Source organism: Stegodyphus dumicola, chromosome 3 (genome assembly GCF_044657685.1).
Source record: "Stegodyphus dumicola isolate Sdum_Otavi_A_Nest chromosome 3, ASM4465768v1".
Classification (NCBI taxonomy): Eukaryota; Metazoa; Arthropoda; class Arachnida; order Araneae; family Eresidae; genus Stegodyphus; species Stegodyphus dumicola.
Genome location: NC_140770.1, coordinates 133150743 through 133168270, shown reverse-complemented (window position 1 = coordinate 133168270; position 17528 = coordinate 133150743).

Sequence of the window (17528 nt, the reverse complement as noted above, 5' to 3'; positions counted from 1 at the left end):
TCAAAAAGCTTTGCATGGAGATGGTAGACATTTTATTGTAAAGTCCGTTGATAACAAAAGACGTTGTTGTAAAGAGTACCATAGCCAGACTGTTAATAGATGCAAAGTATGTAATGCAGCTTTACATCATGATTGTAATTAAGCTTTTCATGCTTGAATCTTTCTAATGAAATAATCTGTATTTGTAAAAGAAATACAATGTATATTTTACTATTAAATTAATTACAAGTAAAGTGATTTGTAGATTTATAAGACGTTATACAGCTAAAACGTAATCCTGCGCTCCACTCAAAAGAAACATCACACGAGTACAATCCTACTCACTAAACATCCGTAGTCTTATTCCGCTGACGTTGCGCGAACGCAACATTCGCTTTTTCCACAGCTAACAGCATTTTTTAAAATTTTCGATGTAAATTTATGTTATAAATGGTTAATTTAATATTTGTTATTATTTTCATGAGAAAAGAAACATTCCTTGTAGTTTTGGCGGTTAATGGGTTAATTATGTTTTGTATAAATTATGTGCATGTTCTAAGGTGATAAAACTAACTATGGAATTAATGTAGGTAAGTTTCTCTTTGTAATTATGTATCAGCATTATGTATTCAAGTGTTTGGAATCAGATATCAGTTTTACTGAGTATGGTGCTGTACGTTTCTGTTTATGTTCACTTTAAAGTACTCAAGTCTGTATTTATTCCTTCTCTGCATGTACTATGAAGGTCAGTTCGTACTTGGCTAGGATTTAGACTACATAGCGTTACTTAATGATCAGTTTTATGTATTATGCTTATCAGTTTTGTTTTTAGTTTTCATGTATTATGTACGCATTTTTAAGTGTTATGTATGCAGGCATTAGGGATCAGCTTTCTGTATTTTTGTACTCAGTATCATGTTAGTTTTTCACTTTAATATTCAGTTTTGTACTTAGGTATGTATTATCTTGTCTGCAAGTACTACGAAAGAAAATGTAGGTGAATGGTTCAATTTGTAAAACAACTACAGTTTAAGTATGCGCAAAGAACTAAATTATACAGGAATTTGTTATCTTAGTGATAAGAGGTACACATTCTTTTAAATGTTCTTACATAAGAGTCAGGCACATGGAAAGTAAACTGCGTTGAATTATGTTTGGGCGCTAGGATTTTTTTAATCATCTTTTAATCTCTCTCTTTATTTATTTATTTATTTTTTTTGTTATTTATTTTTTTTTAAAGTTTACTATCTGCAATAATTTAAAAGGTTACAGCTTTCCTCCATGCAGGACCAACGATTTCACAAAAGCCCCATAAATATATGACAGTTGTGTCAGGATAAGCACCCGCATGCAGGCATTTAGCAAGTCCAGAAAATACACGGCAGTTAATTTTTCAGGCAGAGTCCTCCTATCTTTACTTTATCTAACACAAGTTCTAGCAGCTATTCTAACAGTTCTAACAGTTAACTATTCTAACAGCGATTCTTAACAGTCTTTTGATTGCTTCTTTGATTAATTTTAAGTAGTTCCTAACAGGATACTCTTTCCCCGTACAACAACATCCCAGCTTATATGTAGACTTTATGAGGCTCTTAGCCGTCTATTCGGCTGCGTTCCCGGAGCAGGATGGAGCAGAGAGTAGATGGTTTCTGCCAGGAAGATAACACACTGTGAAGCTAAGGCCAGGTCAGTGATCTTCCTTGGTGGCGCTCACTTACTCACTTTGCAGAACAAACATAAAAAAAAATCCCAAATTTAAATAAAAATGTATCACATATAAAAATTACAATGAAATGAGCAATATCGCTTAATACAAATATTAATTATCTTAATAAATAAATTAACCAACTTTCCGTTGCCTTCTCTCAGCAAACGTCAAGTATCCAAGAGAACCATTAAATTTAAAAACTGTACAGAATTATAGCCCTCATTTTTCCCGAGTGGCAACAGTGCTGATATCAGCAATGGTCGCTGCGCCATGGTTAGTTTTCATTATCGCACTTCCTTGTTGATGTACGTCAGTTGCCAATGCTGTGATGGAAATTTTGAGACATTTCCGCTGTTTTTCCTCAAAGTCAGGTTCTACATATTTCTAGAAGACCTTTTCTATGCACCTATATAGACCCTGCGGTGTATAAAAGTGAGGAGATGAATTGGAATTCATCTTCACTGAATAAACATTTCACGGTGTATTGAGCCTTAATTTTTACACTACAGTGATCTCAGGGACAACAAAAGAGTTTAGTCTTCCCCTGCTAAAAATGCCCCGTAGAAACCCATAAAATTTTTTTACGGGGAATTGGCCTACGGGTACCCGTACAGCTCTGCGGGTACCCGTAGGCCAAATCCCCGTAAAAACCCACAGACAGAAACCCGTACAACTGCACGGGTACCCGTAGGCCAAATCCCGTAAAAACCCATAGAAAGAAAGCCGTACAGTTGTACGGGTACCCATAGGCCAAATTCCCATAAAAACCCATAAAAAGAAACCCGTACGGGTACCCAAAGGCCGAATACCCGTAAAAACCCATAGAAAGAAACCTGCATGGCTGTATAGGTACCTGTAGGCCAAATACCCGTAAAAAACCTGTAAACAGAAACCCGTACGACTGTACGGATACGAGTAGGCCAAATCTCTGTAGAAACCTGTAGAACTGTAGGCACTATAAACAAAATCCCAGTAAAAACCCATAGCCAAAAATCAAAACTTTATATGCATATCCATTGGCCAAATTTCCATTAATAAAATGGATATTCCGTAGGTCTATGCCTTGTAAAAACCAGTAAACGAAAGCATGTACACCTATATAGGCACCCATACGCCAAATCCTGTAAAAACCACTACACAAAAATCCACAGACCAATAAAGGTACCTCTTGGAAAAATTGCTGCACAAAACCCATAAACAGAACCAATAGCATTATACCATAGTGGAGTATCCATACATAGAACAGTACATAGAACGGATATCCATATACAGAATCCCTATAAAAAGAATACACAAAAATAGAACTGTAAATCAAATTTCCAGAAAAACATAAACCAGCAGAAGTACATAATTAGCACTGATGAAATGTACAGAACTAAATTGCGGAGAAAGCATGTAAAGTAATTTTAAATAAAACTCAATGCGAATAAATAAAAATTTTAAAATATCTAGAAGCCTACGAGGCCGTCCTTCTTAATGCACGTCAATATCTATAAACATATTGCAAAATGTTAGCATAAATTCTCTTTACAAAATTTTAAGCTACCTTTATATAATTTTGAAAATAAAATGAATAGAAAGATAATAACCAAAGTCATGATTCACAACCATCGAATGATATATGTAAGAAAAATAAGGAATATGCAAAAAGATTAAATTAGCAGTGTAAAATTAATTTTCCTTCTCTATTCTAAAAACAGTAATCTTTCTGCACTGCATCATTTCGAGATTAATTCATGTCATATGACTCTTACATAATTTGATGTTGTAAAAGAAACTAAAACTCAAACAGCCAATAGTAATTTTACAGGAGTATTAACTATCAAAGACGAGTAAAAATGCATCGAGATCCAAAATTAACTCGGTCTGAATTAAGATTTCACCCTTAACATAACGCATTTGCTTTTTACGCTTTGTGTTAGCTGGATTGCAGTCTGTCTGCTCCTTGTTTCTTACTACACATTTATCAAAAATGTTAATTTTTGGAATAGGCATAAATAATGTGCCAACTTGTTTCTGGCTGCAACATATTTGCTGAAAGAAAAGTTGAATTAAATCTACCTCGACTGCCAAATTTCTTATTCATTGCGGATTGGAGTTTCAACATCTCTAAGCCATCAAAATTCTTGCTGTTCATTACGAATTCAGCTGCTTGTATTCGACTACAGAATCTATTACATATATATATAATATCATTTCATTTGATGGTTGCGAATCATTACTTTGACTGTATATATATTATTGATTTCATTATAAATATATACATATAGTACTGTACCTCACTGCATATATTTGTATTTCAGTTCTTTAATTGGGAAATTAAACAATTCTATTTAATCACATCAGCTTGTTTAACAATTTGATACCTAATGAGAAATGTATTGCCAAAGGATGGTACTTTCTAGCATCTGTTTAAATTTTAAGTTACCTACAATGCACTAAACCAAATTAAAAAACAAAACTAGAAGAAACCCAAATTTTCAGGAAGAGAAACATTATTAACAAGCAAGCAAAAAGAATACGGGACTTGCAAATTAGAAACTTAACATACAGTTCAAATTTAGCATACTTGCTATCCCCTTAAAGCTCGCTTACCAATGATAGTAACACCCTGCAGCTTATTATGACATGCATAAACATAGATGTTTTGCGTGGAGGAAAGGATGAATCCAAGAATATAATGTCGTGAAGAAATAATAATATACAAACACTGTGTCGACCCCTTATTACAATACTTTGAATGTTACCCGTATCTCTCAAAAGATAAAGGAAACATGAAGATAACATATAATAAACTTAATAGTACCCAAAATACAATAAATTATTTTGTAACAAAATGAATTTAAAAAAATTTACAAGTTTCAACAAATACCAATTCTCAACGCACAGTTCGGGAATTAAGAAAATATCTCATAGCGTATAATGTTTTATTCCGTATCTCACTTTTAGTGCTATATAATCTTCCACAGATTTTATATAAATAAAATCTATAACATAATGGGTATTTATAGTATATGTAGTTCTTGATGTAAAAAAGATCAACTTTCGTACTGTAAAAATTCCATCTATGTGAATAAGTATGAATATACTCATATACACATAATTATACTAAATAACTAATTTAATGAAACTAAATTCCTATAGAAAAAGGGGGAAAGTGTAGAATCGCCCACTGCTTGGCGTGTTTTTAAGAATTGCACATACTCGGAATCCATGTACACATAGACCTATTTTCACTTAAAAAAACATCTCAGAATTGCACAAAAATGCCATTGTGCACTTCTTTGACTTTATTCATGTACACATCAACCTATTTTCACTTAAAAAGTCAAAAGAAAATTGACAAAAATCCAATTCCTTTTAGTTTTGTTTAAAGTGCCAAATAAATAAGTGGGCGATTCTGCACTTTACCCGAAAAAATATATATAAATACCATTTAGCTATATATATTAATAATTTATTATTACACAAGGTTTTTCATATATCATCTCAAAGGAACATAAATTTAATTAAAGCGATGCATTATTGGAAAAAAATTGAGTCAGTGTTTTAGGTGCAATTTATTTAGATTTCTATTGTAGAAAGAATACTTGAAATAATGTATAGAAATATTATTTTGAGCCATAAAAATTCTCAATAGTAAAATTTAAAGTACTGAAAAGGTAGCTATTGTTTTTGACAGTAGATTATATAATATAAAAATACCTCATGCTGAGCATTTTCTGAAATTAAAATGCTAAATGAAATTGATATAGAGCAGTATTTAGCAATAATAACTTTTTGTAAACAAATGTAGCTATACTTGCTTAATTGTAATGACAGTAATTTTAACTGCATTTGTATAAGGCTGTACAGAAGATTTATTTATATGGGTTTTCATCCGCAGAGAGCAACCGGATTCCCTGTGGAAGTGCTTCCGAAAATAATGTCTAAATATTACTCTAACTATATTTGAAAGCAATGCTATAACAGTGCCCTTATAATTCTCATGATCCGAAAAGCTTTGGTTTTAAATGTCTCGTAAAAACTTTCAATTACTTCTGCAAAATTCATACCCACGTAAAAATTACCACACCGAAGTCAATTGATTATACAGCAAAACGTTCCTAAAACAATCAACTCCACAATTCGAGATAATGCCAGTTTCCTGTAGCCTGACAAAACTATGAATGATTTTTAAGTCCTGTTATTTAATTAATGATTTTTAGTCCTGACAAATGTGCCATTATCACAGGTGGTCATTTAAGAAAATAACCACTATATGAGGTTTCAACTTAATGTAATTTTTTTCAAATAAATAATTCACTTTTTATACTCCCAAGACTAGTACATTTAATATTACATAAATCTTATTCACAAATCTATTTCTATTTCAAAAGCAATTTATGAAAAACACATTTGAAATTTTCTTCTTCAAACTAATAATGATGAAAATTAAAGTACGCATAAAAATGATTATATGCGTTTTAACAAAATAGCACAAAATATTTAATGTAAAAATGTGGTTCTAGTTTCATACTTGTAAAGAAAAATAGACCAAAAAGAAAAAACAATGTAAGCTACTATGATCATCTAAATTTTCACATAATTTTAGTAGTGGAAAAAAGATTTCTTAAGCTTGTATGTCTTGTCTACCCCATTCAATAAGTAATAAACACATTAAATACTTCAATGTTTATTTCATTAATAAAACTTACCTTTTTTGCTCGCGAAATATAATTAGTACATTTTTTAAAACATAAAAAAACATTCTTTTTGCTCGGCCACATCACATTAGTCGAAAAATTGAAAATTCAATCATGCAAGATCATTTTTAAGTAAGGTATGCTCAAATTTATTAGTACATAATATTCAAATGATAAAGCATCTACATGAACAAGCCTTAAAAATGTATTTCTAAACTGTAATCAAAAAAATAAATTTTTTAAAATACAGTTTCAGTAGAATGCAAAAACTATATTTCTGCATTTGCACACTGAACCAAATTATCAAGTCTGAAATTATCACTTTTCAGTCTTTAAGCACATTGTTTTTCAGGATAAAAGTAAAGATGGAAAATCAATTTCACGCTCAGAAACTCCATTTCACAACTAGTCTCAAAGCAACTTTCTCTCAAACATTAGACACGATTACACGTGCATCGCTTTAGTGGTATATTCATAGTCAGTGCTGGTATTTTATTATTTATTACTAATTTCTAAACAGTAAACATAGTAAAGTTTGTAATACAGTAAATCCTAGTAAATAATATATTGCATTACTACAACCACGAAGAAAATAACACCACCATCGCACAACAATAACTAGAGCGGCGCCATATTGCTTGTTTGGGAAACTTCTGAGAGTGGGGGAGGGAGGGGGAATTTTTTTCTTCACGTCAGCGTTAAACAGGGAGAAAAGTTTGGCGATTGTGAATGAACTTGTTCGCGTTAAAGAGATGTTGGTTGATACCGGTGTTTATTTGTAATATCAGAAATGTAAGTGCTTATGTGTGTGTATTCAGAGAACCAACTCGTAACAAAAACCACCTCCCTAAGACGACCGCCTCTGAAAGAAACCAGTATTTCTGAAAACATAAGTATACTTTGGTATTGAATATTCCCTCTGTAAGGCGACCATCCACAAGGAAAATTCAGCAAGTGTGTCTGGTCGCCTTAGAGAGATTCATTCCGTAGATGCAATCTCCCTAAGACGACCACCTCTAAAAGGTAAACGTATCTCTGAGAACGTGAGTAACTATTGGTATTGAGCATCACCTCTCTAAGGCAACCACTTGCAATGATGAATTTTTATTTGCGGCTGGTCGCCTTGGAGAGACCTCGTTGTGTGTGGTGTATATAATTACTGTTATTGTTTCCGAAAAAAAATTTAAATCAAATAAATAAGCATATTTAGTAAAAACCCTCTCTAAAACGACCACCTGCGTTTCCAGGTTACTCTGGTGGTCTTAAAGAGATCATATTTTCATTCTGTTAATTTTATTGTTTACAAGAAGTATATTAACGTCAGATAAAAAAATAGCATAAACCCATATAAACCAACAGAAGATTTATTATTATATTGATACCAGTAAGAAAACCAGTAAAAGTCAATATAAACCTATACAAACCAGTACAAAGTTCTGCCATTGATGTTGGTTGTATGGGTGTCAATTGATACCAGTAAGAAAAACCCACAGAGATCAATAGAAACCAGTAAAAGTCAATAGAGACCATCAAAAATTCTATAGGTACCAGTAGAAAGTTTTACTGGTTTCTATGGGTCATTTTGAAACCAGTAAAAAAAACCCACAGAGACCAACAGAAACCAGTAAAAGTCAATAGAAACCCATAAAATCTTATGGGTACCCATAAAAAGTTTTACTGGTTTCTATGGGGCATTTTTAGTAAGGTCGTTGTCCCTGAACTGATTGATATATTAATTCCGTTCTTCCTGGTGGATAATAGAACTAATAATATACCTTTTAAAATATTTTTATATTGCGAAGCAGTTTTTATTCTATAGCCTTCTTCATTTCAAAAGTTCACAACCGCTGCATTCAGTTTGATTTTGGAATTCAAAGGAAGGATAACTACAATATACTGTAAACAGTCTAATATGTACATTTTAGAAGTCAGAATCGCTAAAATTTTGATTTCAGATCTTGTGAATAAATTTATTTACTTGAAATATTGGTTACGAAGCAACCACAGCTAGAACAAAAACTCATTTCTTGGTCCAAGTTGCAAATTAAGTTTATTTTTCACTCCTAGGTATAAATTTTCTGTAGAAAAAAATCCTTAGGTGGATTCATCCTTTTCAACGGTTTCATCCTTTATCTGTAGCACATCACGCTTTCATAAAATATTGCAGAGTTATTTCCCCTTCATTTCTTGATGAAGAAATTAGAGTCCTAAGTCAATATTCAACACAGAGCAGTAATCGAAATAAATCGCGATTTAATAGTTTTAGTAAGTTGAATGTTAAGAAGACACGCTTTAGTTACGAGATTTTTTAATGCAGTTAAAACAGGTTTCGCTTATTAAATACAATATTTTGCCAAAATCTAATGTAAGTGCAAAGTCATACCTAATACTCGCATATTATTTTTAATTTGAAAGGAGGAAATTGCTGTGTCTGATACTACACTAGAATATTTTGTAAAAATAAAAAATAAATAAATAATAAAAAGTAATAGATCTAATATGAAAGTAATAGCAGATGTCACTCTGTGTTTTATAGCTAGACTCGAAAGTCTCTGTCGGTTAGAACCGACGTCTTACTATGAGAGTTATTGTGTGAGAGTTTTAAAAATCTTGTTTTCGTGACATATTTACCCACAAGGCTACATAACGTATACCATTATTATTTGAATGTGCAAAGATATAAAATGCAAATACATAATTTCAACAAAATGCATACACATGATTAAAATGTCAAATATATATGATCAAATATATGATCAAACATAACTTCGATTACGCCGAATGTGATAAAAATATACAGAATAATGCAAATTCTCCTTTTGCACATGTTCTTTCGCTGAGAATTTGAATTAAGGTCTAAAACATAATTCTTACCGTTGTGAAGGTATCTCAACCGATAGAAACATTATCAGTTTCATTGCTTTATATAAAAGAATGCACTTTACATTAATAGTAAAAATAGAATAATATAAACAAAGTGTCAGAAAATTGTAGTTCTGGTCTTGCATTCAGATACTTCTGACAAAACTAGTAACTACAGAAACTGAATCTAAATAAGTTTGATTTTTCTTTTGAAAATTCCTTCGCATATTTAAAAGAAGATTTTACTGAGCGTTTATTGTTGTTCTTTTGCATGACACGGATATTTAATTTTTATGGGAAATGTTATGTTAAGGATATTTTGTCGTTGTATTAGACTGAAATTATAAGGTGTTTCTTTTACACAGAAAATTTCTGCTTGAAGCATTTTTTTTTCTTCTTTCAGGAACTGAGCTACTGTACATGAAATCCTTTATCAAAATTTTAAAAATTAATAGTTCAATTTTTTGTATAATTTCTATGTATTGCTAAGTCCTTTCGGATCATTTAATGGTAAGCTTTTCAGTCAAATGTTCAATTATGTTCTCAAATATCCCAAATCTTTTGAGGCTTATCGGCAGTCACATGTATAAAGACACAAAGGAAAAGAAAGTTCTTACATTTAATCGTAACAAAATTTACCATCCTTATAAAACGGATCTTCGAGGACTTCCTCCGCGAATCGAGCTCAGTATCTTTTGTACCTTGGCCGCCATCATCAACATACTTTTCACGTTCATTATCAGAACTGAGCTCGCACGTTCATGGTTTTAGTTGACTCACATGAGCTGTGGTGGTGAAATTGCAACTCATTCATTCGCTTCTAGTTGCGTTAGTATCACCAGGTAATACTGTAATTCAATGTAATGCTCATAATTATTTAAGTATCACTTGATAATACTATTAAAAAATGGTGCTCGATATTTCGATTGCGTTTTGATAGGTTTACGTGTAGTTTTAGCAACACAATGCTCTTTATTCAAATATTAGAGTACGCCATCTCTTTCTGTACAGACATTAGGTTATTTCGAAACAGGAGAGATGAAAAATGAGCAATGCCCTCGCCGGGATTCGAATCACGGACCTCTCGAATATGCGTCGAGCGTGCCGACCACTACACCACGAAAGCATGCCAAGAAGGCGAGAGAAATACCTTATATACTCCCCCTTTTAAGGGCGACTGGGGATTAGGGGACCCAATCGCTAAAACCTGATAGTGCAGAAACATCTTCCACCAACGTTTTCTTAGATCGGGTGCCCTTGTAGAGACAATAGGTTATTTCGAAGCAGGAGAAATGAAGAATGAGCAACACCTTCACCGGGACGCAAACCACGAACCTCTCGAATACGTTCCGAGTGTGCCAACCGCTACACCACGAAGGCATGCTAATAAGGCGAGAAAATACCTTATATACTCCCCCTTTTAAAGGGTGACTGGGGACCCAACCGCCAAGTCCTGGTGGTGAAGAATCATTATCCACCACATTTTAGTTCGAGCGCCACTGTAGAGACATTAGGTTATTTCGAAGCAGGAGAGATGATAACTGAGCAGCACCTTCGTCGGGACTCGAACCACAGACCTCCTGAATACGCTCCGAGTGTGCTGATCACTACACCCCGAAGGCAAGAGACTACCTTATATTTCTACTGAATCTCTCTTTCATTTCCGTCTGTTGTACTTAAATCCTCTCTCGCGCATGTTCTTGGATTCATTGCGGGTTCCATGTGTCCGTCTTCATCTGCTAACTTCTTAGGGTTACCGTCATTAAATATGGGCGAAGAACCGTGTTGCATTCCAAATGGTGCCTTATCCTTAGTTTCATTTATTATTTTGTTCAGGTTTCTTTCTAAATTTTATTTTTAAATCTCAATCACTTAAAAGGAATTTGACGAAAAGCAAGAACAAACAGGGAAACGCAAAGCAATATCAATAAACTGAAAGTGTTATACCATCAGTTTTGAATTATTGTAAACAAAATAACCATTGCTTGCTCAGCAATAGCACCATCGATCAATAGTTAGACAAAACAAAAGCGGAAACTTCCAGTGATGATATTAAAATAAACAAGAATGCAGATTGTTCTTATAAAAATCCATCAAGTTGCCTATTGACGCGGAAAAAAACTGTTTTATTAACGACTATAATAGCATATATTTGTAATTCAAAATGAAAGAAAATTCTAGTTCGACCTGCAAATGTAGCTAAAAAGTCGCTAAATTCAGAAGGAATTTCTCTAAAAATAGTAGCTAAAATTTAAAAAAAAAAAAAAAAAAAAAACGTATAATCCATATTCCATAACAGATTTTGTTACTCGGTTCTTAAATTGAATCTTCATAAAAATAAAAACAACGTCCCAATTTATCTAAAGACTGTAGAGTCATTAGGTTGATTGGAAGCAGAAAAGATGAAAAATATGCAACCGCCTTCGCCGGGAATCGAACCACGGATCTCTAGAATACCGCCCCAGCGTGCTACCGTTACACCCCAAAGGCACGCTAGGGAAGTGGGAGAAATACCTTATAAGACCATCAAAAAGTTTTTACGGCCACCGGTTGGCGACCGCTGATCTAAACAATAACTGAAAGCCTTTAGTACCACCACTACAAAGTACTACTACCACCACTACTCTTGAACGTAGCTCAGATCACATAAATTTACGAGTGTTATAGAAAAAAACTCAATCAGGATAATTAACATAGCCAGGCATTGACCATATCAACATAGCCAGGCATTGACCAGGATCCTACTTAGGGTAAGCCACTATATTGTTACAATTATTGTTATTATGAAATTATCAATACCACCATTTACCATATAAGCGACATACCAGAAACCAAATCACCATAATAATGGGTCTTTTTGAATATGTTTCCTAGTAACTCTCAGCTCATGAAAGAAATCGGCTACACTACTGATACCTGGTTCAACACTGCGAACGGCACCAAATGCATCAAGCTTACGACTTCCAGAGAACTCGATAGTATTGTTCAGAAAATTTCATATCTGGGAGTTTCCTGGAGTGAATAAAATTACATTAGATAAAATTTTTGAAACTGAAATTTTCAGATTGTTTTATTAAATTATTATAATTCTAAAAAAGGAAGAATACAAAGCGACTCGAAAAAATAAACGGAATTCGTAAAATTACATTTTGTTCAAGAAAAGAACTTCAAACTTCTAACCAAGAAAAATGGGTTCTACAGATAATGAAGTTATTTTTTTTGTCCTAGAAATTAAGTCGACTGAGAGATCGTATAGTCATGGCTAGTTTAAGGTACAGCTTTATGTGGCATCTACTGAGAGCGTCTTCAAGTTTTCTGCACTTTCCTCTGAAAACCTTTCGCCCTAAGTTTTTATCTTTGACAAAGAATTAAAGCTATAGAAACTGCGAACGGATTTTTAAAAAATCAGAATTCTTTTTTCTGAGATGTTCTCATTCTGAGAGTAAGAAAACAATCATTTCGGTACCATTCTGAGCGGAAGAAAATTAAACCGCAGAGAGGCACAGGATAGAGTGAAAATCTTCTCTTTTTCAAATGTTCTTTCAATCTCTGACAATAGTTCCAATTTTGAATAATAGTACATTTTTTAAACTAAAATACACGTCTTTTGACAGATTTGCAATATTCAAATACTATACAGCATTTATAATCTTCTAGAAACTAGAGCATTTTCGCAGAGCTGAAAACTAAATTGGAAGACCTTTCCTTCAGAAAACGTTTTGTTTTATCTGATTGTGGCAAAGAAAACGAGAGTTATTTGTTTAAAGGAAAGAGATACCTCTGTGGGGGATCTTCTGAGGAAAACTGGCTAGTAGCCATGTTACAGTGCGGAAAGCTACGAAAGCGGCTATGCAGCCAGCCGTCGCCTACATTTCAGACCAGCTCAAACTACTAATGAACAGAGGACTTGAACACTCAGTCGCTGTCCTTTAAGAATGGACAAAAACTGCGATAGATTTAATGGATGCTGAAGTGTGATAATAAAATGAAAATTAACTTCCAAAATTTAAAATCTATTTCATTAAAAAATGCAAATCTATAACGTAAAAAACTAGTGCCATTTAATATAATAGCTCTTCAGCTGGTGGTTAACAAAATGTGATGTAAATAAGTATATGTTAATAGTTTCCTGTTATTTGGAAGATATCAGAGAGATTTATCTTTTTACACCACAGCACGTCTGCTGTGGTGTAAAGTCGGCAACAGCTCCTCAACATACGTTTATTAACATTAATACGGGTTCCTTATTCTTTTTTATTATGCTTACATGAAAGAACGTGAGCAAAGTGTCTTACTTCTTGCACCCCTTTGGGTTACAATTAATTTGAGCACAGATTGACAAACTTTGTATGGCAGTATTAAGTGTGTCTGAAGATGTATGCTTTAAATAATTAACACATGATTTTGCGAAATGAACAGTTCATTTAGACGAAATACTGATTTAAAACTAATTTTGCAGAAAATTAAACACCACTATATAAAGATTTAATTACTTGTTTTATTTGGCACAGTTATCTGAATAGATACTTTTATGTGTCTGTGTTTTGAAATTGCTGCGCACGTTTAATAGTTTCTTTAGGGCAAGGTGATGTTTGAGCAACTTAAACGGTTGCCGTGCCATTTATATTTTTATAAAAAAAATATTTGGAGCCCAGCAAGTAATGAGTATTTCTAAAATAAGTTTTAAAATATTCAATAGCGTTTGCAAAACTGTATAAATTGATTGATATTTAGTTTGAATTATCCAGATTTCATTGATTTACATTCAGAGTCAGACTGGTAACTAATTCGCGCTATTAAAAATGCTGTTAAACGTTTAGTATCGATTGACGGTATTTCTTAGCATAATGATGCTAGAAAAGTAAGGTAACAAGTTATTTTAAATATGGATTAATAATAGTTTTCTATAAGCGTAGCGTAAATATAATGAATCATCTCTAAAATGACAACACACAGTTCTAGTTCTTCTGTAGAAATGGTCGCCATACAGAGTTGACCTTTAATATCGATACATATATATACATTCTCAAAAAAACGAGTCACTTCAGACGTTTTGAGGAGATAGTTTCTACAAAACAGTCCCTTTACGTATGTTGATCCTTACGTATGTTGATTTACATATGATGTATCTAATGATTGTAATTATTATTGTTTAATTTGTAGAGTTGCTGAAGGTTTAAAGTAGTATAGAAACCTGTTAGACTAACAGTGAATTTATCGCTACGTTTTAATAACTCACAAGTACTAAAGGTGTAAAATAACATTTATATTTAGCCCAAATTGAATATAAAAGTACAGCGTGTGTTTTAAACCAAAAAAACAACTGTGGCTAAATTTAATTAAGCAATAACAGACTGCCGGTAAAGAAGTCTAAGACAACTGCGGATAAAGAAGTCTAAGACTACACATTCAACAGAATAAGAAATAAACTGCCTCAGTTATTTTACCGACGCGTATGTTCAAAGCATCGGCTAGCGCGGGAATGCCATAGCTGAACTATCACTTTTAAACAGAGGGCCCACCAGTGTTTGAGCAGTAAAAATCGGTGAGCACTGGTAGATAGATTTGAATCCCAGTGACCAGTTTGCTGCAATGGGCAATTTCATGGTTTCCCCATGTGTAACACGTATACAAGCCAGTTTCCTTGAAAATGTCCTCCACGAAGGCGTCGCTCCTGCTTTGCCGTAAATAAATAAACCAAAACAAACCACATTTAAATAGAACTGACAAAATAAAAGTAACAGTAAACGCGAGTACCGGAAGCTCTCTCCTTTTAAGGTTGAAGCCCAGTTAAAGCTAATTTGCATTCTGCGGAGGCTTATGGAAAAACAGTTACATTAAAGATCAAAATCATAATAACTGTTTAATTAGTATAAAACACTTACAAGTTCTATGAGTACTTCAAAAAAATTAATAATAGCATTTTATATATTATTTTGGATTTGCAGTTTTATTTTACTAAGCGTATGCATATAGTACGCCAATGGTAAAAAATGAACACTCAAATGATCTCAGAACTTCCGAAGTTTATGTTTGTTAAAAGAAACTCCAGTGAACTTCATTTTTATTCAATAAACTTTAGGGCGTCTGAAATACTTTATCATCCATATAAAGAAGGGTTTAAAGAGACACAACCAGGAACTAGAAACATGTTGTCTTGAAAGTATGCATAAATAACATTCTCCTTTCTGTTATTTAGATGCCCTTTCGAAAGATGCCAAACATGAAATGCTATTTGTCAAATTCTCAACTTCTATACGATCTCAGCCTCATGCGCTACTGACTAAAAGCGACAGAAGTCAAAAGCCATGGTCTTGAAAATATAGATTTGCAAACTGATCGATCGCATCAATCTCATCCAAATAAAAATGGCTGAAATAAATTTCATGTCTGCTTCTTTTACAAAAGATTCTTTAAATAAAAGTAACATATATTTCAGAAACGAATACTACAATTTTACACTGAATAAATTCTCTTGTGAATGAAGGAAAAGATTTCTTTCAGAAACAAAAGCAGAGCAGGGTTACTGTGCAATTGTTGCACGTTCTGGAAGTATTTTCTTTTCGAACAGATATGAATTATATTCTGCCTGAGCAAAATATACATGTTGGAAGTTCCCTTTCTTTTTCTAAATCAAATTCCCAAATAATTGCAATTTAATGCCTTCATCGGGAACGGCTGATACTATCCGTCGTCTAATCTTGTTAATTACGACAGTATTCTCCATGTTTCACACAGAGTTTGACCGATATTATACTTTCTTTAAAGGGTAGAAAATCACCTACAGACATTCAAAACTTTCATAGCATTATAGCCTGAAGATGGATTACCAGGCAACTTGGGTAGGATACTAGACTATTAAAGGCGCATCCGCAACCGCAGAGGGGTAAAAACAATGAAAGCTTGTAATTCGAGCAGGATTCAAGTATAGGAAGACTGACTCCTACCAGGAAATTTTATTTTGTAAAGTGAATATAAGTTACTTTCATCCATAAAATCCTTCACTGAGGCATTCTTTCCCTTATGTAAATAGCCCTAAAGCGTGTTTTATTATATCTAAATAATCGTAATTCTTATCGTGTCCAATAGGGTTAAAAACTGATGGTATGAATGGTTAACTTACTTAGCGTTACAAAACAATCGTTTCGCATAAATTTTACTCATTTAAATCAATTTATGTTTAAAGTCAAACAAGTAGATTTCAAACCATAGTTTCATTTATAGACCCTTAAAAGAATTTCTGTTTATCGAAGGATAACTAAGCGTTATTGAAACTTTTCCCTCATCAATCGTCCTTAAGTGGGAGAAAATGTAAGGAATTTTCGCTTTCCTCATTTCAGTCTTTCGTGGTGTAAGTGGTAACTCTTTCGGTTAGCAACCGGAAGAATCTGGATTTCATCTATTAAATGATTGATTGAATGAATTGATTTCATCTATTAAATGATGAATGACAGCATGATTTATTTTTCGTGTTTTCTACTCCTAAAAGTCCAATAGACTCTAAAACCTTGAATTGAATACTATAGAATAGAAGCATCAAACACATACAAACTGATGTAGAAACAATTTTACTGAAATTAACAGTTGTACTAATTGAACTTTAATCTGATAGATCATTAACATCAGTAACCGGAATCAATTAATTTTTAGGATTTTTACAAGAGTATGTATTAATTTTGCAAGTAAATCGTTAGCAGTTTGCGAATTTACTTTGTAAGGAATTACCACTTTCTCATATGAGCGCTCATCTTGTGTAAGTGTTTAGAGCATCTAGTTAGATGTTAGAAGATATCCATTCATAACACTGGCAACGGAATAATTGCTATTTCAAGTTTCTCACTCCAAAAATGTTAAACGCCTCTACAGTGGTGTTCATATTAGTACAAACTCGTAGCTTGGGATGTAATCTGGGTCAATGGTTCAGCAACCATGGACCACATGTTTTCTATCGGCGAAAGATCCGGAGAGCGAGCCGGCCAGGGAAGCAATTCAATCTGGCGATTGACGGAGAACCCTTGGACAATACGTACCACGTGTGGTCACGCATTATCCTGTTGAAATATGGCTGTGGACAAGCCCTGAAAATAAAGAAGGACAACTGATTCACCTCCGCTAATGCATGCTGTAAATTTCATGTTATTTGCATGCTTCCTTCAGGGTGCTGCATTTACGGTGGCCAGCAGTGTATAAATATTCTTTATGAAAAATGTATTTATCAATATCCCTATATTTTGTATTGCATTTAATAGGCCATGGCTTCAAAATGAGGAGAGTATGAAGACATTCCTGTTCTT